The 22,466-nt window shown below is 40.6% G+C and overlaps 2 long non-coding RNA genes across 3 annotated transcripts; both read right to left on the bottom strand.

Moving 5' to 3' along the window:
• Window positions 1-1,342: 1,342 nt before the first annotated feature.
• LOC127313318 (uncharacterized) lies at window positions 1,343-3,536 on the bottom strand. 2 transcript variants are annotated; one of them, XR_007858891.2, is made up of 4 exons: window positions 3,449-3,536; window positions 2,752-2,987; window positions 2,557-2,664; window positions 1,343-2,473 (listed from the first exon to the last, which is right to left on the bottom strand). It is a non-coding gene; the product is annotated as an uncharacterized lncRNA (long non-coding RNA). The 2 variants fall into 2 exon arrangements; XR_007858892.2 differs by having other exon boundaries at window positions 1,343-2,447.
• A 750-nt stretch (window positions 3,537-4,286) lies between these two features.
• LOC127311903 (uncharacterized) lies at window positions 4,287-6,269 on the bottom strand. Its single transcript, XR_007857967.2, has 4 exons — window positions 5,808-6,269; window positions 5,646-5,708; window positions 5,025-5,069; window positions 4,287-4,892 (listed from the first exon to the last, which is right to left on the bottom strand). It is a non-coding gene; the product is annotated as an uncharacterized lncRNA (long non-coding RNA).
• Between the last annotated feature and the right edge of the window lie 16,197 nt (window positions 6,270-22,466).

The raw sequence follows: 22,466 nt of genomic DNA, 5'->3' as shown, positions 1-22,466 counted from the left end.
GCGTCGTAGAAGTCCAGCCGCCGCCCGCCAATGCGCGTGCAGAAGAGGAAGCCACGACATTGATGGCGAAGGATGTGGTGCAGATGCGGAAGCGGTGACCGCCGAAGCGATGCGTTCGGTATACCCCTATTGCTCGTTGCCAGGCAGGTCCGTTGAAAAAGCGAGCGATCACTTGGCACGTCCGCACAACATCTGTCGCGACGCATCTAAGACGCAAATATGCGCCGTGTATGCATCTCGACAGACGGTCTGGTCACTACGTGTCGGACCGCTTGGCTTGGTTGCTGAAACCTTAACACGGACGCAAAATTGGAAATGCACTTATTTTATTCATCCATTACCGAGAACGACAAACACGGCCGCGCAGCAGGTAATCTCGTGCCTAGCCTAGGTGTCTACACGTCGACGGAAATGACACGAACCTGACCCATCACATCGTTCTTCACGCCACCACCCTCGGCCTCCAAGCTCGTTCACCTCCTTGATCGATTGGTGCCAACATCTCATCACACACGCTAGTGATGGCTGCCGCGGCAGGAAGCGATGGGGCGACGAGGAGGAGGGCGGTGAAGCGGCTGAACTTCGGGGGGTCGTGGGAGGATAAGGAGGAGGCGGCGGCGGAGATCGGGAGGCTGGCATGCTCCGAGAGCGGACGAAGCAGGTGCTCCTGGAGCTCGGTGTCTTACCGACGCTTTGTCCATGCTTGTGAACGCGCGGGGGAGGGTGGAGGAGGCACGCGGACGGCCGCGGTCGGGGCGCTGCTCGAGCTCGCCAGAGGAATGCACAGGTCAGTGACTGATTCCTACCTTAGCTTAATTAGTTGATGCTGCTGCTGTGAGTGAACTCTCGATGTTACTGATCAAATGTGCGCACGCACTTAGCTATGGTCGCTGGGCACGGAAGTGATGCAGTCCAGCTTGCTTCCTTCATCGGAGTGAAATTCAAGCTGACCGGAATACTGAAATTGGTGAAACCAGCCTGTAAAAAGATCCCTTCACCATGCCATGCAAAAGTATTTTCTGAAGAATTCCTAAAATTTTCTGTTCATTTCAGAAGACATTTCTAGAAAAAGAAAGATTCCAGAAGAATTTCTGAATATGCACAATATATTTTCCAGCTTTTCAACTTTTTGCTATTGTTTTTATATCCTCTCGGGTTAGTTAAACTTGTACGAAATGTCTCGGGTTAGTATCATTGTTGGTTGGTGTTAGGCAGGCAGGCCACTTCATTAGTACAATATTCAGTTATCGTGTTACATTGGTGTACGTATTGAGCACTGAAACAAATGCGCAATTTGAAAGAAAGCTAAATATACTGAATGTATACTATTAATCGGAGGGCACACCTGTAGCACTCTACAATACTCACAAGTAGAAGAACAGATTGTCGGCCACCAACATAAGACCCTTTTGAGACCCTTTTGGGTGTTTAAGTACATATCATATAGCACATGCCAAGAGATTGGACTCTAAACCAAATGAATAAATCTGATATATGTATATCCGAGAAAATTCAAATTTGCTACCAAATGTATAACCGGTATACTGGATGAATTACATTACAAATCGCACAAATGTAGTCAAATGCAAGCGATGACCAGATAATACATCTTCCAAAATCAGGAACTACATAATAAAGTGATAAAGCAAAAAAAAAAGCAAGTAATGGATCGGACAGTCAATTTTCAACCTAAGAATGGGTGCCATCAAACTTCTTCATGTTTCTCTCCAATTTAATTACACGGACGACCACATGAAGCATTTTATCTCTGAAGAAAGGAACAATAGTGCAAGCCATAACATAACTATTTTCTAAAGGAAGACAGTGTAAATTGTAACTGAAGTAACACCCAAACCTTTCTAATAGTTCTTATTTAGGCCAAAGCTAATGAGAATATGGTACATCTAATTCCGGGCACTACATTACTACAACAGAATATAACTAACAATACCTTTGTTTCTTGATACCCTACAAATCTGCATTGCATTAAGCGTTAAAAATATATACTCATTACCAGTTCTAGGAAAGTCGGTGTAAAAGCAGTTTCACAAAATATGATTGTAACTAAGAGGGTGTTCATAACAGCTTTATCAATAGTCATTGTTCAGTAGCTGTTTCAGGATACAGAATTAAACCAATGCGAAGAGATATCCATGGACATTCTTTTATTTTGTGATCGGAAGTTAAATTTATTTTGGCAAACAAAGAAATAACATGGGCACATGGGCACATGGCCATACTGTTTCAGTTCGACAAACCATTGGTCAAGCAACAGATAAATAATATAGGACTTCCTTAGACAATTCATAAGACAATATAACCTGTACTTCTAGCATCTTCATCCGCTGCAAATTCTATATTGGGAGGAATTGCCTCGCTCCTTCAATGCCACAGAAGTACATGAAAGACATTTTAAAAAGCAAGACGTTACCCAAATCACTTCATTGCTGCAAGTTCATCACAACATCATAACCTGTAAATTTATAGGAACCAAGAGTCCATGTTGAAACATATAAAGCATCAAGAGGGGTGCATCTGAGAGGACAATTAACTTACAAATTCAAGCTGAGCTGTGAGCATTCTTCCAGGAGAGGTCTTTGCTCTTAGGCATTTACACAAAAAGCTTATGTACACACCTGCAACTTCACAACGAAGGGGCAATTGCTGCAGATCGAGGTTGGAGTCAGAAAAAGATGTTCAAGGAAGGATGTGGAAAAAAAAACACAACCAATCAGTATTGTGGCCTGCTACCTTCATGGCGACCCATGTCCTCCACTCCAGGTCTGGACGCCGCGCTCAAGATTCCTCTGCTCCTATTCTGTGTAAGTTGACACGATGGTAGGCCACCAGCCACCAGCTTGGCTTGACGTCCCCATCCGTTTGTGTGGCCGCAGCTAAGCATCTCCCTCTGGTGCGGCTTGATGGGGACGACAATGTCGCACGGGGCAGAGGCGGTGCTGCTTCCGGTGAGGACGACGCCGCAAAATCTGGGGTTCTGTTGACAAATAACATAACACATGAAAATATTTAAAAAAAAAATTCTCGATATTGTTTTCCATACAGGTAAATATAGTTGAGTAACTCAACTTTGGAGCTAATCATGTGCAGTACAATATAAGGCTGCCACCAACTTATCCACGTTTTGTATCAACATCCACGTCACAGAAGGATACAAAAAAGATATAAATATATGAGGGTGTATGGTAAAAAAATACGCAAGAAGTGCTCAAGTACCATTGGAATTAATTTAAAACAATGATAAGGAAACAATACACATGAATCTACATTTAAATGGTTCGAATTGAAAAATTAGACATGCTACACTACATCATGTTTTATTGTCCTTCAACCTGGACTTCCTTCCCTAACTGCAAATTCTTCTTATTTTTACCATCACAACACTAAATTATAAGATGCAGATATTTTATAGAAAATGGTGAAACCATACATCTTATTTGGTTGAGGACTTTATTTCTCCCGACCTCCAGTTTCTTGTTGGTATCCAAAAATCTCTCAAACTAAGGTGCATATACACCTGCAGCCAATTGCCAAGAAATACATACTCATCCAAATTCCTCTTTGCAAACCTGCAACATGACATCACACTTACATAAATCATATAGTAAATCTGAATCTAACAAAAGAAAAGACGTTAATGAAGTAGCTTAGGTAAACTATTAGCTCCAGATTTGTTGTCCAAGTCCCAAGCACGTACCACAAAAACTAAACTAAAGCATGCCCACAAAGGACCAAGAAATAACCCTATATCTTCGCTTGGTTCGCAACTTGGGGTAACCTGAGTAAAGCACACAGGGTCTCAGCTACGTACAGGACTGCCAGAGCAAGGTTCTACCAGTTGTTGGTATGACATGTGCGCTAAATGTTTAGGATGTTGTTTCTAAGATATTCGGTCTCCCGCGGGGGTAAACAGTCTTGTATGTAGCTTTGACCCTGACATGGGTGCCAAATGCCCACTATGAATATAAGATATAATTGTGATGAACGATGAAAATAGATCAATTAAGAATTTGCCGCTTAGAAACATTGACATGTTTCTAGTATTTATGAAATTAGATGAAGCATTACTTTACTGTCAAATAATTGGAAGCTTCAACTAAAAATATGAACCATCCATGAAACAGGGTATACAATGAAACTAATAACTCAAGAGCGAAGCAGTGATTTGTACCCATTCTAGCAAACATGCATGTATTGCAAACGGTAGTTCTTTTTTAGCCTTCATCGCCGAGATTAAACTAATTGTACACATCAAAAATTAATGATAAGAAATCGATTGACGATAATGAGTTATAGAGAAAATAGAGATTCAATTTGGTATGCAAGGCAAAGCCAAAGCCAAAGCCAAAGACTGGACTTTCCCAAACCATAGAAACATTAATGAAAAAAGGCATGGGATATCTTGTTTGAGGGAAAATACAGTCCTAACTCTCACTGAGCTACACAGGAAACCTCTCCAATTAGGCTGCCAAAGTAACAAAAGAAATAAGCTGCAAGCCTGCAACCTGACAGCCGAAATGGGAAAAACATATAGGAGAATTATAGAGACTATTTTGATTTATCAGAGATGTGATTGCAGCAGAAACATGCAATTTATTTGTATATAAAACTTAGATGCATCAGGAAAATGGTAAAATAGTACACTCTGTGGTCATTCAAATGAACAAAATAATGGTGAACTGAACTCCATACCAGCACAAGTAGGAACTGTAGCCAGAAGAACCACTTTTGCATTCCAATCATCCCAAATTTATTTTAAATGATACATATTTGCTAAATTTAGCAACGGCAAAGAAAACAAAGACCTCTTGGAGTGCTTTGCAATACTCAAATAGAGCAGAATGCCGCAGAGCTATTTTAGACTTCGCCTACAACTGCAGAGCACACCGAATTGAGTTAGTTTGGTAGAGGTATATAGAATAATATACCAATGCAAGAACATCGCAATGGCCTGTTGAGTCACTCACATCACCGTAACATTTCAATACTTTGAGAAGGTGACCGACCTGAAGTGGAAACGGAGATTCTGGTGGAGCTTGCTTGCAGGTGCCCTGTAATGATCAAAAAGGTAAGTAAGAAATTATAGTTTCAAAAGTAAGCACTGACTTGTCATTTTGTATAACTCAAGTTGTCATCGTTGAAGCTATTCATCAAGAAAAGCGCAACCACTAAAGGGTGATAATCAGCAGATATTTAGAAGCATTCCGAAGTTTAATGATGTAACTTCACTTTCAATCCTCCCTCACAGCTACAAAAGTGCACATCATAAAATTCAGAGTTCAAAATCAGTATCAATTGCTAAAATAAAATAGTTGGATGTTATCTCTGGGAGGAATTTCAGTTTTCCTATGATATTTAACATATTACTTTCTATATTTTATAAGCACCATAAGCAAAGTAGACCTTGCGAGGATATTTACAGGCTCATGACATACAGTAGTCCTGGGTGGATTGAAATACCAAGCACATTATGGAAAAATGTCCATCTATCTCTATTTTGTGAATAACTAAACACGCTATTTAGCAAACCACTGATATAATCAGTTATAACAAACTTTCCGTATAGCAATAGCAGTAAACTGCGTCAAGAAAGTGTAAAGAGACAAAATGTGAACCAGGAGGTTTACCGGGATGCGCAAGTGGCCTTATTCTAAATGAATTTTCAGATAAGGGGATGAAGAACACCAACTCTGACAATAAAAACATAGAGCATCATACATCAATATAGAAAGGTGGATTTTAAAAGTTCAAAGCTGATGGTGGAGAGGCAAGGTAAGGATCTCATATACCTACGGAGTGGATATAGAGAGGTTACCGGCATCGACAATTTGTCCTGGCCAAGGCCAACCACCTCCACAAGCTGCAGGGGACCACCTTGCACCGCAACCTTATTTGTTTTCTTCATAGGAAAATGTTGGCCATGGCCAGCGGTCTTCATCTTTTTCTTCAGATAAAGGTCTTCTCCTCCGATGTTTTCTGCCATATTTAATACTACTGAAATCTGAAATACAGTTAACATGTAAAATGAAACCATGCATCTTTTAACGAAATATGGGACAATCTACAAGTAATTCCTATGTTGAAGATATCATACGATGCTACTATATAACACACGGTCACTATTTCTTACATAGTTTGTAAATTAAAAATGACCTGGAAAACCTGAATTGACTTGCAGCATATTTTTGCATTATGGTAATATCCCCTGCCATCACTATTTTTGAGTTCCTTCTGCCTGAAATTGATTTGCTTCAAAATCATCTGTATAAGTATACCAATAATTTGATTTAGCTTTGAAATATCAAACAATCAATTATCTAGTTCAGATGTTGGAGAGCTCTCACGTTTTGCCTCCTCTTTATTCTGCAGGCGGGCTCTGCTTCTTGGTCTCTGCCTCATCTTCCCCTTGCAGACTGGAAGCTGAGGACGAAGGTGATGAGGACGGACGTTCGGGATTGTGAGGCGGCGCGCTAGCGTTTTCACCCGTCGGTGCAGCCGCGCCGCCGACCAGATGCAGCGGCCGCTGCTCACCACGGAGCTCCCGCTCGTCAAGCGCTCGCCCCATCGCGTTCTTCTGCTGCTCGCCCACCGAGGCGGCCGACATGTGGAGGAGACCCGCAGGCGGCGCAATGGGCTGCTCGCCGGCGAGATCGAGCGCAAGACCCACTGGAGGCGCTATGGGATTGGGGGAGAAGAGAGAGAGGAGGGGATTGGGGGAGAGAGATGAGAGTATTGGGGAAAGGAAAGAGTGAGGATTGGAAGAGATGAGGTCGTGGTGGAGCTGTCCAATCAGGGCAGCTAGGAATTTTACCCACGAAGGATGTGTCCTCACTGCATCCACCCACGCAACTGACAAGATGGTCCATTTAGAAGAAGGGCCCGCGCGCAGTGACAGGCAGGTAGAACCTCACTGTTTCATGTCTTGATCTAGTGGGATGTGAAAAAATCTTACCTGAAATGGACGGCTGAGATGCTCCAGCTGACAATATCCTGTGGCTGAGAAGCTCAAATCGCTGTGAGCTCCCCATGGGAGGGCATCTATTATACCTTTAGATATCATATACTCACTCCGAAGACATGTTTCACGGGATGGAGGGAGTCTATGGTTGTTGTAATGGCACTATTGTCAGACTATGTACTAACTAAATGTACGTTTTCACGGAACAATAAACAGATATACACATGATGACAAATCATCAACTTACAAATAAGCTCCTTTTGATTCTCACATAGAACTACTGAAGTAATATCGTAGCTCTACCTCTAACTTCTTATCATTTCTACTGCTCATGTTCCCTCTTCACACGGGCATAAAAATCAATATAACCATAGTCAAGTGATGTACTGAAATAATTTATAGACTAATTGGAGACTGGCTTAAAATTATTTTAGAAGTAGCTCCTTATGTATCATTGGACGATGTCGAGAGGGTGACAATGGGCTTCTAGAGCACTCCTTGTTGGCTTCTCGGCTGACCGACATAGGAGCGCGAGGACAGCGGCGCACCGAATGGACACCGTCGATGGACATGCATCCATGCTCAGTTTGAGAGACTTTTTTTCTTCCTTTACCCATAGTCAGGTAGACGTGTGTATATACGCATGCATTATGCACCGGTGTAAATCGCGACAACATGGAATATGTGCGTGTAAGATATGTAATCTCCGTTTGCGAATAAGTGTATATTTTCCGTTTTGAAAGTCAAACATTTGAAATTTAATCCTTTTTAGACAAAATAGTAACATATATGTCATAAAATTATTTTTATTAGTGAACTACATGTGAAGATGAATCAAGCGATACTTGTCATAAATGCTGCTACTTTTTGCTACAAAGTTAGTCAAAGTTAACAAAAAATTATATAAGATAAAATTAAATATACACTTATATTTGTGGATGGAATAGTCTTTATTTTTTTTGGCAAAAAAATTTGGGGTAGCGATCGGCCGATCAATCCACCGGTATCCCAGTGCATGGTACGATTTTGTTTTACCGAACATGCATACATGGCACATCGAGCAGAGAACCTATTTTAGATGGAGAAGATATGTGTTGGCAAACCGTTAAGCTAGACATTGACATGGGCTGAATCAGTCAAACCGATCTGATCGCTATAGTATATGGAACGGATTGTGGCGGTGAGCGATATTGTACCAGGAGGAGATTGGAAGTAGACAGTGTAGAAAAGATATGTGATGGAAAACCGTGCCCATGGACATGGGCCTGAATCAGTACAGCCGATCAGATCGTTACTATTTTTTGTACGGAACAGATCGTGACGATGAGGGATATTGTACCAGGAGTTGAGGAGATCAGAAGTGTTTTTAAGCAATCGAACCGTTTTTCTAGCCATAAAGCGGAGAGAGCAAGGGCCCATCGTGGCTGATTCCAATTTATTAATACTCTAGTAATAAAAGGTACGTGCCAAACAACATGTTTTTGTACACGTTTATGTTAACAAAGTGTGTTAATCTCAGCCATTATAATTAGGTCCCACCAAAATCGGACGATTTATATAATTTCAGTGATGTGGATTAACCTCGTGTCTCTATTTTAAACCTCTGTATTTTGCTTTTAATATATAATAGATTAGTGTGCATGCGCGCATGGCATACCTTGCATATCATTCGTGCATATATTTCAATATATATTTGAACATATTCTTGGGGATATATATATTTCAATCTCTCTCTCTTGATCTATATATCGTTGGTGGCCAAGAAACACACTTATATATACAGGCATGCACTTTATGCGCAAAAGCGCGGGTGCCTCTAATAATGTGTGTGTGCACTCGATCGATGATCGCTAAACCTTAAACCCTAAAACCCTAATCCCTAATTATACCCTAAACGTACACCCTAAACACTAAACCCTAAACCCTAGACCCTAAACCCTAAACACTACACCCTAAACCCTAAACCCTAAACACTAAACCCTAAACCCTAACCCTAGACACTAAACCCTAAACCCTAAACCCTAAATATATTTCAATCTCTCTCTAGATCTATATATCGTTGGTGGCCAAGAAACACACTTATATATACGCATGCACTTTATGCGCAAAGTCGTGGGTGCCTCTAATAATATGTGTGTGCACTCGATCGATGATCCCTAAACCTTAAACCATAAAACCCTAATCCCTAATTATACCCTAAACGTACACCCTAAACACCCTAAACACTAAACCCTAAACCCTAGACCCTAAACCCTAAACACTACACCCTAAACCCTAAACACTAACCCTAGACCCTAAACCCTAAACACTAAATCCCAAACCCTAAATCCTAAACCCTAATTAACCCTAACCCTGACCCTAAAACCCTAGCTAGCTAACCCTAAACCCTAATTAAACCCTATATATATATATATATATATATATAGGCCAACGACACTTAATTGCGCATCAAGCGTGCGACCAACTAATTAGCGCTGATAAATTAATTAATTTGAATTTTGATAAGTTCTCTCGAATGAAAACACATTTGATTAAGTTGCCTCATAATATATATACAATTAGTGTGCATGCGCGCATGGCATACCTTGCACATATCATTCGTGCATATATTTCAATATATATCTGAACATATTCTTGGGGATATATATATATATTTCAATCTCTCTCTCTTGATCTATATATTATTGGTGGCCAAAAAACACACTTATATACGCATGCACTTTATGCGCAAAGGCGCGGGTGCCTCTAATAATGTGTGTGTGCACTCGATCGATGATCCCTAAACCTTAAACCCTAAAATCCTAATCCTTAATCCCTAATTAAACCCTAAACATACACCCTAAACACCCTAAACACTAAACACTAAACCCTAAACACTAAACCCTAAACCCTAAACACTAAACCCTAAACCCTAAACCCTAACCCTAACCCTAACCCTAACCCCTAACTAACCCTAAACCCTAAACCCTAATTAAACCCTACATATATAGGCCAACGACACTTAATTGCGCGGGTGCCTCTAATAGTGTGTGTGCGCACTCGATCGATGATCCCTAAACCTTAAACCATAAAACCCTAAAACCCTAATCTCCCTAATCCCTAATCCCTAAACACCCTAAACACCCTAAACACTAAACCCTAAACCCTGAACCCTAAACCCTAGCTAAACCCTAAACCCTAAACACTAAACCCTAAACACTAAACCCTAAACCCTAGACCCTAAACCCTGATTGACCCTAACCCTAAACCTAACCCCTAGGTAGCTAACCCTAAACCCTAAACCCTAATTAAACCCTACATATATAGGCCAACGACACTTAATTGCGCATCAAGGAGGCGACCAACTAATTAGCGCTGATAAATTAATTAACTTAATTTTTGACAAGTTCTCTCAAATGAAAACACATTTGATTAAGTTGCCTCATAATATATATATAATTAGTGTGCATGCGCGCATGGCATACCTTGCATATCATTCATGCATATATTTCAGTATATATATTTAAACATATTCTTGGGGATATATATATATATATATTTCAAGCTCTCTCTCTCTCTCGATCTATATATCGTTGGTGGCCAAGAAACACACTTATATATACGCATGCACTTTATGCGCGAAGGCGCTGGTGCCTCTAATAATGTGTGTGTGCACTTGATTGATGATCCCTAAACCTTAAATCCTAAAACCCTAATCCCTAATCCCTAATCCCTAATTATACCCTAAACGTACACCCTAAACACCCTAAACACTAAACCCTAAACCCTAGACCCTAAACTCTAAACACTACACCCTAAACCCTAAACCCTAAACACTAAATCCTAAACCCTAAACCCTAACCCTAGACCCTAAACCCTAAACCCAAGACCCTAAACCCTGATTAACCCTAACCCTAACCCCTAGGTACGTAGCTAACCCTAAACCCTAATTAAACCCTACATATATAGGCCAACAACACTTAATTGCGCATCAAGCAGGCGACCAACTAATTAGCGCAGATAAATTAATTAACTTGATTTTTGACAAGTTCTCTCGAATGAAAACACATTTGATTAAGTTGCCTCATGATATATATAATTAGTGTGCATGCGCGCATGGCATACCTAGCTTGCATATCATTCGTGCATATATTTCAATATATATATTTGAACATATTCTTGGAGATATATATATATATATCAATCTCTCTCTCTCGATCTATATATCGTTAGTGGCCAAAAAACACACTTATATACGCATGCACTTTATGCGCAAAGGCGCGGGTGCCTCTAATAATGTGTGTGTGCACTCGATCGACGATCCCTAAACCTTAAACCATAAAACCCTAAAACCCTAATCCCTAATCCCTAAACACCCTAAACACCCTAAACCCTAAACCCTAAACACTAAACCCTAAACCCTAAAACCTAAATACTAAACCCTAATTAAACCCTACATATATATATAGGCCAACGACACTTAATTGTGCATCAAGCAGGCGACCAACTAATTAGCGCTGATAAATTAATTAACTTGAATTTTGACAAGTTCTCGAATGAAAAACACATACATTTGATTAAGTTGCCTCACAATATATATATATAATTAGTGTGCATGCATGGCCTACCATGCATGCATTCATGCATATATATATTTTAATATATATTTGAACATATTCTTGGGGATTTCAATCTCTCTCTCTCGATCTATATATCGTTTGTGGCCAAAAACACACACATACGCATGCACTTTATGCGCAAAAGGCGTGGGTGCCTCTAATATATAATGTGTGTGCGCACTCGATCGATATATGATCCCTAAACCTTAAACCCTAAAACCCTAATCCCTAAACCCTAAACACCCTAATTAAACACCCTAGACCCTAAACCCTAACCCATACTTAAAACACATAACCCCTAGACCCTAAACACTAAACACTAAACCCTAAACCATAACCCCTACCTAACCCTAATCCCTAACAACCCTAACCCTAATGACCCTAGACCCTAGACCCTAATCCCTAAACCCGAACCCTAATCCCTAAACCCTAAACCCTATAAACCCTAAACCCTAGCTCTAGCTATATATATATATATATATGCCTGATACGTCCAAAACGTATCTACTTTCCCGAACACTTTTGCTATTGTTTTGCCTCTAATTTGTGTATTTTGGATGCAACTAACACGGACTAACGCTGTTTTCAGCAGAACTGTTCTGGTGTCTCGTTTTTGTGCAGAAATTCAACTTTCAGGAAAATCCTCGGAATTTATGCAGAAGGTCCTATTTTCCCAGAATATTGGCGGAGCCAGAAGGGCGAGCTAGGTGGGGGCACGAGGGCCCCACACACTAGGCCGGCGCGGCCCAGGAGGGGCCCGCGCGGCCATAGTGTGTGGCGGCCTCGGTCGGCCCCCGACGCTCTCTTTCGGACTACTTATTGCCTTCGACCTAAAAACGCACGGAGAGAAGTCGAAGTCGCCAGAAACCCTCCAGAACGCCGCCACATCGCGAAACTCCGTCTCGGGAGCCAGAAGTCTCCGTTCTGGCACTCCGCCGGGACGGGGAATTGGAGGAGATCATCGCCATCATCATCGCCGACGCCTCACCATCGACCAGCCATGTTTCCCCCATCCATGTGTGAGTAATTCCCCCGCTGTAGGCTGAAGGGGATGGTAGGGATTGGATGAGATTGGTCATGTAATAGTATAAGATTGTTAGGGCATAGTGCCTAGTGTCCGTAATTGGTACTTTGATGATATTGTTGCAACTTGTTATGCTTAATGCTTGTCACTAGGGCCCAAGTGCCATGATCTCAGATCTGAACATGTTATTATTTCATCATGATATTCATTGTTTATGGTCTTACCTGTAAGTTGTATACACATGTCGCTGTCTGGAACCAATGGCCCCGAAGTGACAGAAATCGGGACAACCGGAGGGGATGGTAGTGATGTGAGGATCACATGTGTTCACGGAGTGTTAATGCTTTGCTCCGGTACTCTATTAAAAGGAGTACCTTAATATCCAGTAGATTCCCTTGAGGCCCGGCTGCCACCGGCTGGTAGGACAAAAGATGTTGTGCAAGTTTCTCATTGCGAGCACGTACGACTATAATTGGAACACATGCCTATTGATTGCTTTGTACTTAGACACCGTTTTATTATTATCTGCAAATGCCCTGCTTGATTGTTACATGAGTTTCTCTCATCCATGCAACGCCCGTTATCCATCCCCGTGCCTACAGTATTTTAATCCTGCTGTTTACTATAATCACTACTGCTGTCTCTGTTACTCTGCTGCTGTTATTTCACTACTATCTTGCTATAAAACTGTTACTACTGATAAACTCTTGCGAGCAAGTCTGTTTCCAGGTGCAGCTGAATTGACAACTACGCTGTTAAGGCTTTCAAGTATTCTTTGTCTCCCCTTGTGTCGAATCAATAAATTGGGTTTTACTACCCACGAAGACTACTGCGATCCCCTATACTTGTGGGTTATCAAGACTGTTTTCTGGCGCCGTTGCCGTGGAGCATAGCTTTATTTGGAAGTTCACTTGGATTGATATTGTTCGCTGCAAATTCTCCATCATGGGTAAACCTCGCGATCCTAAAGTCGCCATATTACCATCCACTACAAGAAAAGGTACAACTCTGAGTACCTCTGCTGCTCTTGATTCACCCTGTGTGATTGATAAACTTGTTTCACCGCCACATGCTTCACTTGCTGGTACTTCTGCTGAATCTGAAAATTCTTATAATATTGATAATGCTTCTACTGTGCTTGATGATAGTGGTTCATTGGGATCTTTTCTAGATGCTACAATTGCTAGGTCTAGACAAATTGAAAGTACTGAAACTCCTAATGCTACTACACCTGTTAATTCACCTGAACTTGATTATTCTAGTGATGATCCTGATGAAGATTATGTGGAGCTTAATGATGATTTTATTAATAGATGCAATGCTACTGCTGATGCAAGCAAAATTAAAAAGTTTCTCACACAATATACTGTTAGACATAAGTTATCTCCTGATCCTAAATTTGCCACATCTCCTATATGCATTAAGGATAAAGATTATGATTTTTCTCTTGATCTATCTCATATAGCTATTGTAGAGAAAGCACCCTTTTGTGGTACTGAAAAAGAAAGTGCTATAGAACACATGATTGAACTTTCTTCTATGAGTAGCTTGTTTTCTGATGATGTCAAGATGCGTACTTATTTTTTCGCTAAATTTTTTCCTTTCTCATTAAAGGATGATGCTAAAACTTGGTATAATAATTTGCCTCCTGGTTCTATTAAAAGTCCAACTGATTTGCGTGATGTTTTCTTTCGAAAATACTTTCCTGCTAGTGCTCAACATGTTGCTTTACAGAAAATTTATAGATTTGACCAGGGGAGATGAAGAGAAATTGCACGAGGCTTGGGCAAGATTTTGTTCTCTTATCAGAGCTCGACCTGGACATGATTTAGAAAAGAATGATCTACTTGATATATTTTATAGTGGACTAACCATTGAGTCTAGGGCATATTTGGATAGTTGTGCTGGTTGTGTTTTCAGGAAAAGAACTCCAGACGAAGCTGAAGAATTATTGGCTAAAATAGGCCGGAATCATGATGATTGGACTACGCCTGAACCAATTCCAACGCCAATATTGAAGAAGAGGGGTTTAATTAAATTGAATGATGAAGATATGAGGGAAGCTAAGAAGTCTCTCAAGGAGAAAGGTATTAAATCTGAAGATGTGAAGAATCTACCTCCCATAGAAGATATATGTGAGATAATTCCCCCTTCATCCATGATTGAGGTAAACTCCCTTCAGCGCTTTACTAGGGAAGATATTCCGTATTCAAAACCTCCTGCGCAATGCTTAGATGAGTTTGATAATTATATTGTTAAGCAAGAAAATTTTAATATGAGAGTAGAGAATCACTTAATGGAAAATTCTCGAGCTATTGGTGAATTGCATGGTATTGTAGAGAGAACCTCCAATGATGTTAAGATGCTTGTTAAACATTTTCAAATGGTTCAAACTCAAATTGATCAACTCACTAAAGTGCAAAATGACTTGTTAAAAAATAATTCTAAAGAAAAACATGCTTATGAAGTAACAACTAGAGGCGGTGTCTCTACCCAGGATCCTCTATATCCTGAAGGGCATCCCAAAAGAATTGAACAAGATTCTCAACGCACTGAAACTAGTACTCCATCTAAGAAAAAGAAACATAAAAATGTTGTAGAATCCTCTGAACCTGTTAATGATCCTAATAGTATTTCTATTTTCGATGCTGAAACTGAAAGTGGTAATAAACATGATAAAGATAATGATAAGAATGATGTTTCTGATAAAGAAGAAGTTGAAGATGAACCTGAAAAGCAAGATAAAAATAAAAAGTATACTAAAGAAGATTTTATTGCTAGGAAACATGGTAATGAAAGGGAACCTTGGGTTCAAAAGCAAATGCCTTTTCCTGCTAAGAAACTAAAATCAAAGGAAGAAGAACACTATAATAAATTTTGTGATTGGATGAAACCTTTATTCTTGCAAATCCCTTTGACTGATGCTATTAAATTGCCTCCTTATTCAAAGTATATGAAAGATATTGTTACTAACAAAAGGAAAATTCCCAATGAGGAAATTTCCACTATGCTTGCTAATTACCCTTTTAATGGTAAGGTTCCAAAGAAGCTTGGCGACCCAGGTATACCTACTATTCCTTGTTCTATTAAGAATAATTATGTTAAAACTTCTCTATGTGACTTGGGAGCCGGTGTTAGTGTTATGCCTTTTTCTCTTTATAAGAGACTTTACTTAGATAAGTTGATACCTACTGATATATCTTTGCAAATGGCTGATAAATCTACTGCTATTCCTGTTGGTATATGTGAGGATGTTCCTGTTCAAGTTACTAATAACTGCTTGATATTAACTGATTTTGTTGTGTTGGAAATGCCTGAAGATGATAATATGTCTATTATTCTCGGGAGACCTTTTCTTAACACCGCAGGGGCTGTTATTGATTGCAATAAAGGAAAGGTTACTTTCAATGTTGATGATAGGGAGCACACCGTCTATTTCCCCAAGAGGATTGATAAAGTATGTGGAGTTAATACTATTTCTAATGTGAGAACTATCAAAGTGGGAACTATCGATTGTCCTATATATGAGCCTAAAGAAGAATATCAAACTCTTGTGATTGGATCCATATCAATACAATTCAAGGTAACATGATTGATTTGAGGTTTATTTCTTCTTATGCTATGTAAAATTTATTTGGTGGCAAGACTCGATCAACCTTGTTAACAAATACTTTTTATATGCATAGAGGAGGTAAACAACATCTCTTTCTTCCTCCACTTGTTCTACTTGCTGTAGCACTTTTGTTTTGTAAAGTTCCTTAGTTAGTTAGAGATTTCAAGATTTTTCCTGGCCAGTAATAATAAACTTAATACCCAAAAATGTGCATTTTTCAAAGTTTTCAAAAATTCACAAAAAATATACTGTTGGTCCTATTTTTCGACGAGGCACCTGGGAGCACCTGGGGATGACCAGTGGGGCACCCCAGGGTGGCACCCCACAGGCCGGCGCGACCAGCAAGGGGGGCGCGCCACCCTGGTGTGAGGGTCCCCCTTTGCCCCACTTCATCATCTCTTTCGCCCACTCTCTTCTCTCTCCCGAAATAACTCGCACCAGGTTCCTCTCACTCGCGTTTTTGCTCAAGAACTCCAGATTTCTCGATCTCTTTGCTCAGCCCAGATTTCTGTCTGAAATTTGGCACATTTGCTCTTCGGTATGTGACTCCTCCAACCATCCAAGTAGAATTTTGTTTGGTGGAGTATATCTTGAATATTTTGCTGCTATAGGTAACATGTTTAGTGAGCTTGCATGCTTGTTCTAAGTGGTAGAAACTAGTTTTGATGCATGATTAGTACTCTAGCAAGTTCCTATGGTAGTTCCCCTCAATTATATGTCACCAAATCAAGTTTTATATTGTTTGTTGAAAAATTTCAGAAAATGGAAGGGAGTAGGCACCAACTCAACCAACAAGAATTGGAGGTGCAACAAGTTATGAGAGTTCACCGTGAAGAAGGAGTATATCCCGCTTACTACCCGTGCGAGGATTTTATGAGAAGTGCAGGGATCTTGCAAGATGTTCAAAGTCTAATCTCTCGTGCAGGGTTGGATGATTTTGTTGATGGTGAACCATGCCAATATGCAAAACTGACTATGTCAGTAGTGCAGGATTTTAAATTCAATTGGTCACGATCTAACCCCATGGTTCAGTACAAAATTTATAATAAAACTGTCAACTTGCCATTCAATGATTTTTGTGCAGTGATGACCCACAAGTATAGGGGATCGCAACAGTCTTCGAGGGAAGTAAAACCCAATTTATTGATTCGACACAAGGGGAGACAAAGAACACTTGGAAGCCTTAACAACGGAGTTGTCAATTCAGTTGCACCTGGAAACAGACTTGCTCGCAAGGGTTTATCAGTAGTAACAGGTTTATAGCGATAGAGTAGTGAAATAACGATAGCGAGTAACGAGAGACAGCAGTAGTGATTTTAGTAAACAGCAGGATTAAAATACTGTAGGCACGGGGACGGATGACGGGCGTTGCATGGATGAGAGAAACTCATGTAACAATCATAGCAGGGCATTTGCAGATAATAATAAAACGGTGTCCAAGTACAAAGCAATCAATAGGCATGTGTTCCATATATAGTCGTGCGTGCTCGCAATGAGAAACTTGCACAACATCTTTTGTCCTACCAGCCGGTGGCAGCCGGGCCTCAAGGGAAACTACTGGATATTAAGGTACTCCTTTTAATAGAGTACCGGAGCAAAGCATTAACACTCCGTGAACACATGTGATCCTCACATCGCTACCATTCCCTCCGGTTGTCCCGATTTCTGTCACTTCGGGGCCATCGGTTCCGGACAGCGACATGTGTATACAACTTATAGGTAAGACCATAAACAATGAATATCATGATGAAACAATAACATGTTCAGATCTGAGATCATGGCACTCGGGCCCTAGTGACAAGCATTAAGCATAACAAGTTGCAACAATATCATCAAAGTACCAATTACGGACACTAGGCACTATGCCCTAACAATCTTATGCTATTACATGACCAATCTCATCCAATCCCTACCATCCCCTTCGGCCTACAGCGGGGGAATTACTCACACATGGATGGGGGAAACATGGCTGGTTGATGTAGAGGCGTTGGCGGTGATGGCGGTGATGATCTCCTCCAATTCCCCGTCCCGGCGGAGTGCCAGAACAGAGACTTCTGGCTCCCGCGACGGAGTTTCGCGATGTGGCGGCGTTCTGGAGGGTTTCTGGCGACTTCGACTTCCCCCCGTGCGTTTTTAGGTCGAGGCCGATAAGTAGTCCGAAGGAGGGCGTCGGAGGCCGGCCGAGGTGCCACACCACAGGGCCGCGCGGGCCCCCCCTGGGCCGCGCCGCCCTATGGTGTGGGGCCCTCGGGCCTCCACCTCAATTGTCCTTCTGGCTCCGTTAGTTTCCTGGGAAAATAGGGCCTTCTGCATAAATTCCGAGGATTTTCCCGAAAGTTGGATTTCTGCACAAAAACGAGACACCAGAGCAGTTCTGCTGAAAACAGCGTTAGTCCGTGTTAGTTGTATCCAAAATACACAAATTAGAGGCAAAACAATAGCAAAAGTGTTCGGGAAAGTAGATACGTTTTGGACGTATCAACTCCCCCCAAGCTTAGCTTATTGCTTGTCCTCAAGCAATTCAGTTAACAACTGAGCGATAAAAGAACTTTCACGAACACATTTGCTCATATGATGTATATATTCTCATGCTATGGCTAATACTCGAGCAGTTCATAATGAGATATATGCAAATAAGATCATCTAACAGCTATGTCAATCATGGAGAGGTACCAACAATTAATAAGAAGCATCATGAATCATGTATATAAGCAGAATTGTAATGTTCATAAGAGAGCATCATAAAGTGGTATCTCGCTTGCCTGTATTTGGTTGGCAAAACATAAATGCCCGGGCACCTTTGGAGTTCATAGAAAGACTAGAAATAGTGATTGTCAAAAGATAAATGCATCAAAGTTATACCACAATCAATCATATTTTGAGACAAGCATATTATACTAAGAATGACAGTTGTGCTCTCAAGATAGTGCTCAAAGAAATAATGGAGACACAACATAAAAGTAAAAGATTGACCCTTCGCAGAGGGAAGCAGGGATTAACATGCGCTAGAGCTTTTCATTTTTATAAAGACAGGAGTAAAATTATTTTGAGAGGTGTTTGTTGTTGTCAACGAATGGTAATGGGTACACTAACTACCTCGCCAACCGGACTTTCAAGAGCGGCTCCCATGAATTATTGCATATTTATTTGGCACTCCTTCCAACCTTTCTTTCACAAACCATGGCTAACCGAATCCTCGGGTGCCTGCCAACAATCTCATACCATGAAGGAGTGCCTTTTTATTTAGTTTTATTATGATGATGACACTCCCCCCAACCTTTGCTTACACAAGCCATGGCTAACCGAGTCCTTCGGGTGCCGTCCAACAATCACAAACCATGGAGGAGTGTCTATTTAAGTTAATTAATTCGGGACTGGGAATCCCATTGCCAGCTCTTTTTGCAAAATTATTGGATAAGCGGATGTGCCACTAGTCCATATGAGAGTCCGTCAAAAGTAAATGACAAGGTTGAAAGCTAAACACCACATACTTCCTCATGAGCTATGAAACATAAACACAAATTGAGAAGCATTTTGAAGGTTTTAAAGGTAGCGCATGAGAATTTACTTGGAATGGTTTGAAATGCCATGCATAGGTATTTATGGTGGACACTTTGGAATAACTTGGTTTTCAGGTGTTTGGAAGCACGAGCAGCGTTCCCGCTCAGTACAAGTGAAGGCTAGCAATAGACTAGGGAGCGACAAATCAAGAGAGCAGTAACTGTCATAATCATGCTTGCGGCAAAATAAATTAACGGAGGCATAAAAGTGATACAAGAACTCTGAAGCAATATAAATCATCGAGGCTTAATTGACTTTTTGTTCAGTCATATGCATGCGTGAGCATGTGCTAAGTCGATATAAAATAATTATTCAGAGGAGGATACCACAATGCCATACTTACTTATGAATAAAACAATGCAAACAAACATACATGACATGCTACTCATATTAATAAATTGGAGCTAAACATGAGAGATCATGAACTACTAGACTTTCTCAAATAACATATACCTCACATGAACCAACTAAGCATGCTCACATGGATGAGTATATGTACAAAAATGAAAACAAATAGAGTTCATACCAGCCTCTCACCACAATCAGATTGTCGTAGATCGTCATTATTGCCTTTTCACTTGTGTAGCTTGGATAATATGAAATGAAAACCACGCTCCAGCCACCGAAGACCATTGAATTCATAAAGAACTTTACAAACCAGAGAAGAACAGCAAATATTTTTGGTGTTTTCGAATTGCAAATAAGAACAAGAGGGAACAAACAAACAAAACAAAATCTTTTTGGGTTTTCTTATAACAAACTAGCAATAGCAAATAAAGTGAAACAAATGCAAGAAACCAAAGCAAACAAATGGTGAAGAGAAACAACAGAAATATTTTTGGTCTTTTTGTGTTTTGGGAAGGAAACAAAGCGAAATCAAGAAATAGCAAACTAAAAGAAACACAGAAAAGCGAGATGGCAGAAATCTGCCAAAACCTGACAGCAGTACAGAAATCGATTTTAACAAAAATCTTACGTTGCTCAGATCGAAAAGTGTTCAACTAATGAAAGTTAGATAACAACCTGGGGAACCTACACAAAAATTTGCAGCTCAAAATGACGCTCTGGCTATTTTTGACGATTTTTACAGTAACGTTCCAGAATCTGTTTTCAGGCAGCATTTCCCCAAATATCATCTTCCTCTCATTAGAAAATCACTCAAACGAACAAAACAAGTATGTGCGAGTATCCAGCAACCATAATATGCAAAGAATGAGTGATGCCGGTATACCTCCCCCCAAGCTTAGGCTTTTGGCCTAAGTGGAGTTCAACCCCAACGAGGGTCGTTGTTCCTCGCCGGTGGGTAGTCCATGGAGTAGTCATAGTAAAGCTCCTGTGCAGAAGAAAAGCGTGGAGGCTCCGCATATCCACCATGTTGATGTGAGGAACTTGCTGCATCGGATGATGAGTCGAGGTGCTCCTCGACCTCTATGTCGTCTCTTGCATGATGGCCTCCTCTCTCTATGTGTGCATCCAGTGCACCTTCTATGACCGACCAATCTCCCCTGGAATCAAGGTTAGACAGAACAGGCGCAGGCAATCTTACTAGTTTCTCAGTTTTCTTAGTTATTCTCCAAACTTTCTTATAAAATATTATCTTATAATACAGGTTACCCAAGTTGGAGGAATCTGAAATAAATTCATGTTTAATCATAGAGGCTATGTCAAGTTTTTCTATGGGGAACGGAATATCAAAATGATGAGGTTCTACATTATGAAAAGCTAGTAAACGAGAGGCGATGAGACCTCCACAAATTCCACCTTTCTCACGGTTAGTAGCAAGTCTATAAGCTATTAATGCCCCCAAATTATAAGACCTACTATTTTGCAGTGCTGCAGCTAGAAAAGCCAAATCCGGGATAGAAAGTTTACCACCAATCCTTTTAGCGAGAACGCACTTGGTAATAAAATAGGCAAAGTAGCGGATAGCCGGGAGTTGAATACTAGTGATTTTACCACTTTCACCTGAGAAACTCCTTCCATCGCAAATCATCTTGTAGAGATCCGAGAGTTCTTGCGGCGATCCCTTTATCTTCTCACATGATCCCCATTGCGGTACTCTAATTCTTGCCTGAGAAAGCACTAAATGGCAAGTTGACAGCTTTATTGTAAATTTTATACTGGACCGTGGGGTTAGATCGCGACCAATTGAACTCGAAGTCCTGCACAAAAGACATAGTTAATTTCACATATTGTCTTGGCTCTCCTTCAACAAAGTCACTCAGCCCTGCACGAGAAATTAGAGTTTGAACATCTTCAAATATCCCCGCGCTTCTCATGAAATCCGCGCACGGGTAGTAAGAGGGGTAAACTCCCTCTTCACGATTGACTATCATAACTTGTTGGACTTCCAATTCTTGCTGGTTCAAGTGATATCTATTCCACTCCATTTTCTGAAATTTCAACAACCAATATAGAAATTTGATTTGGTGACATATAATTGAGGGAAACTACCATAGGAACTTGCTAGAGTACTAATCATGCATCAAAACTAGTTTCTACCACTTAGAACAAGCATGCAAGCTCACTAAACATGTTACCTACAGCAGCAAAATATTCAAGATATACTCAACCAAACGAAATTCTACTTGGATGGGTGGAGGAGTCACATACCGAAGAGCAAATGTGCCAAATTTCAGACAGAAATCTGGGCTGAGCAAAGAGATCGAAAAATCCGGAGCTCTGGAGCAAAAA

This window comes from Lolium perenne, chromosome 7 (assembly GCF_019359855.2).
Source record: "Lolium perenne isolate Kyuss_39 chromosome 7, Kyuss_2.0, whole genome shotgun sequence".
Classification (NCBI taxonomy): Eukaryota; Viridiplantae; Streptophyta; class Magnoliopsida; order Poales; family Poaceae; genus Lolium; species Lolium perenne.
The sequence above is the reverse complement of the archived record's forward strand: the minus strand, read 5'-3'. Positions and strand labels throughout refer to the sequence as shown.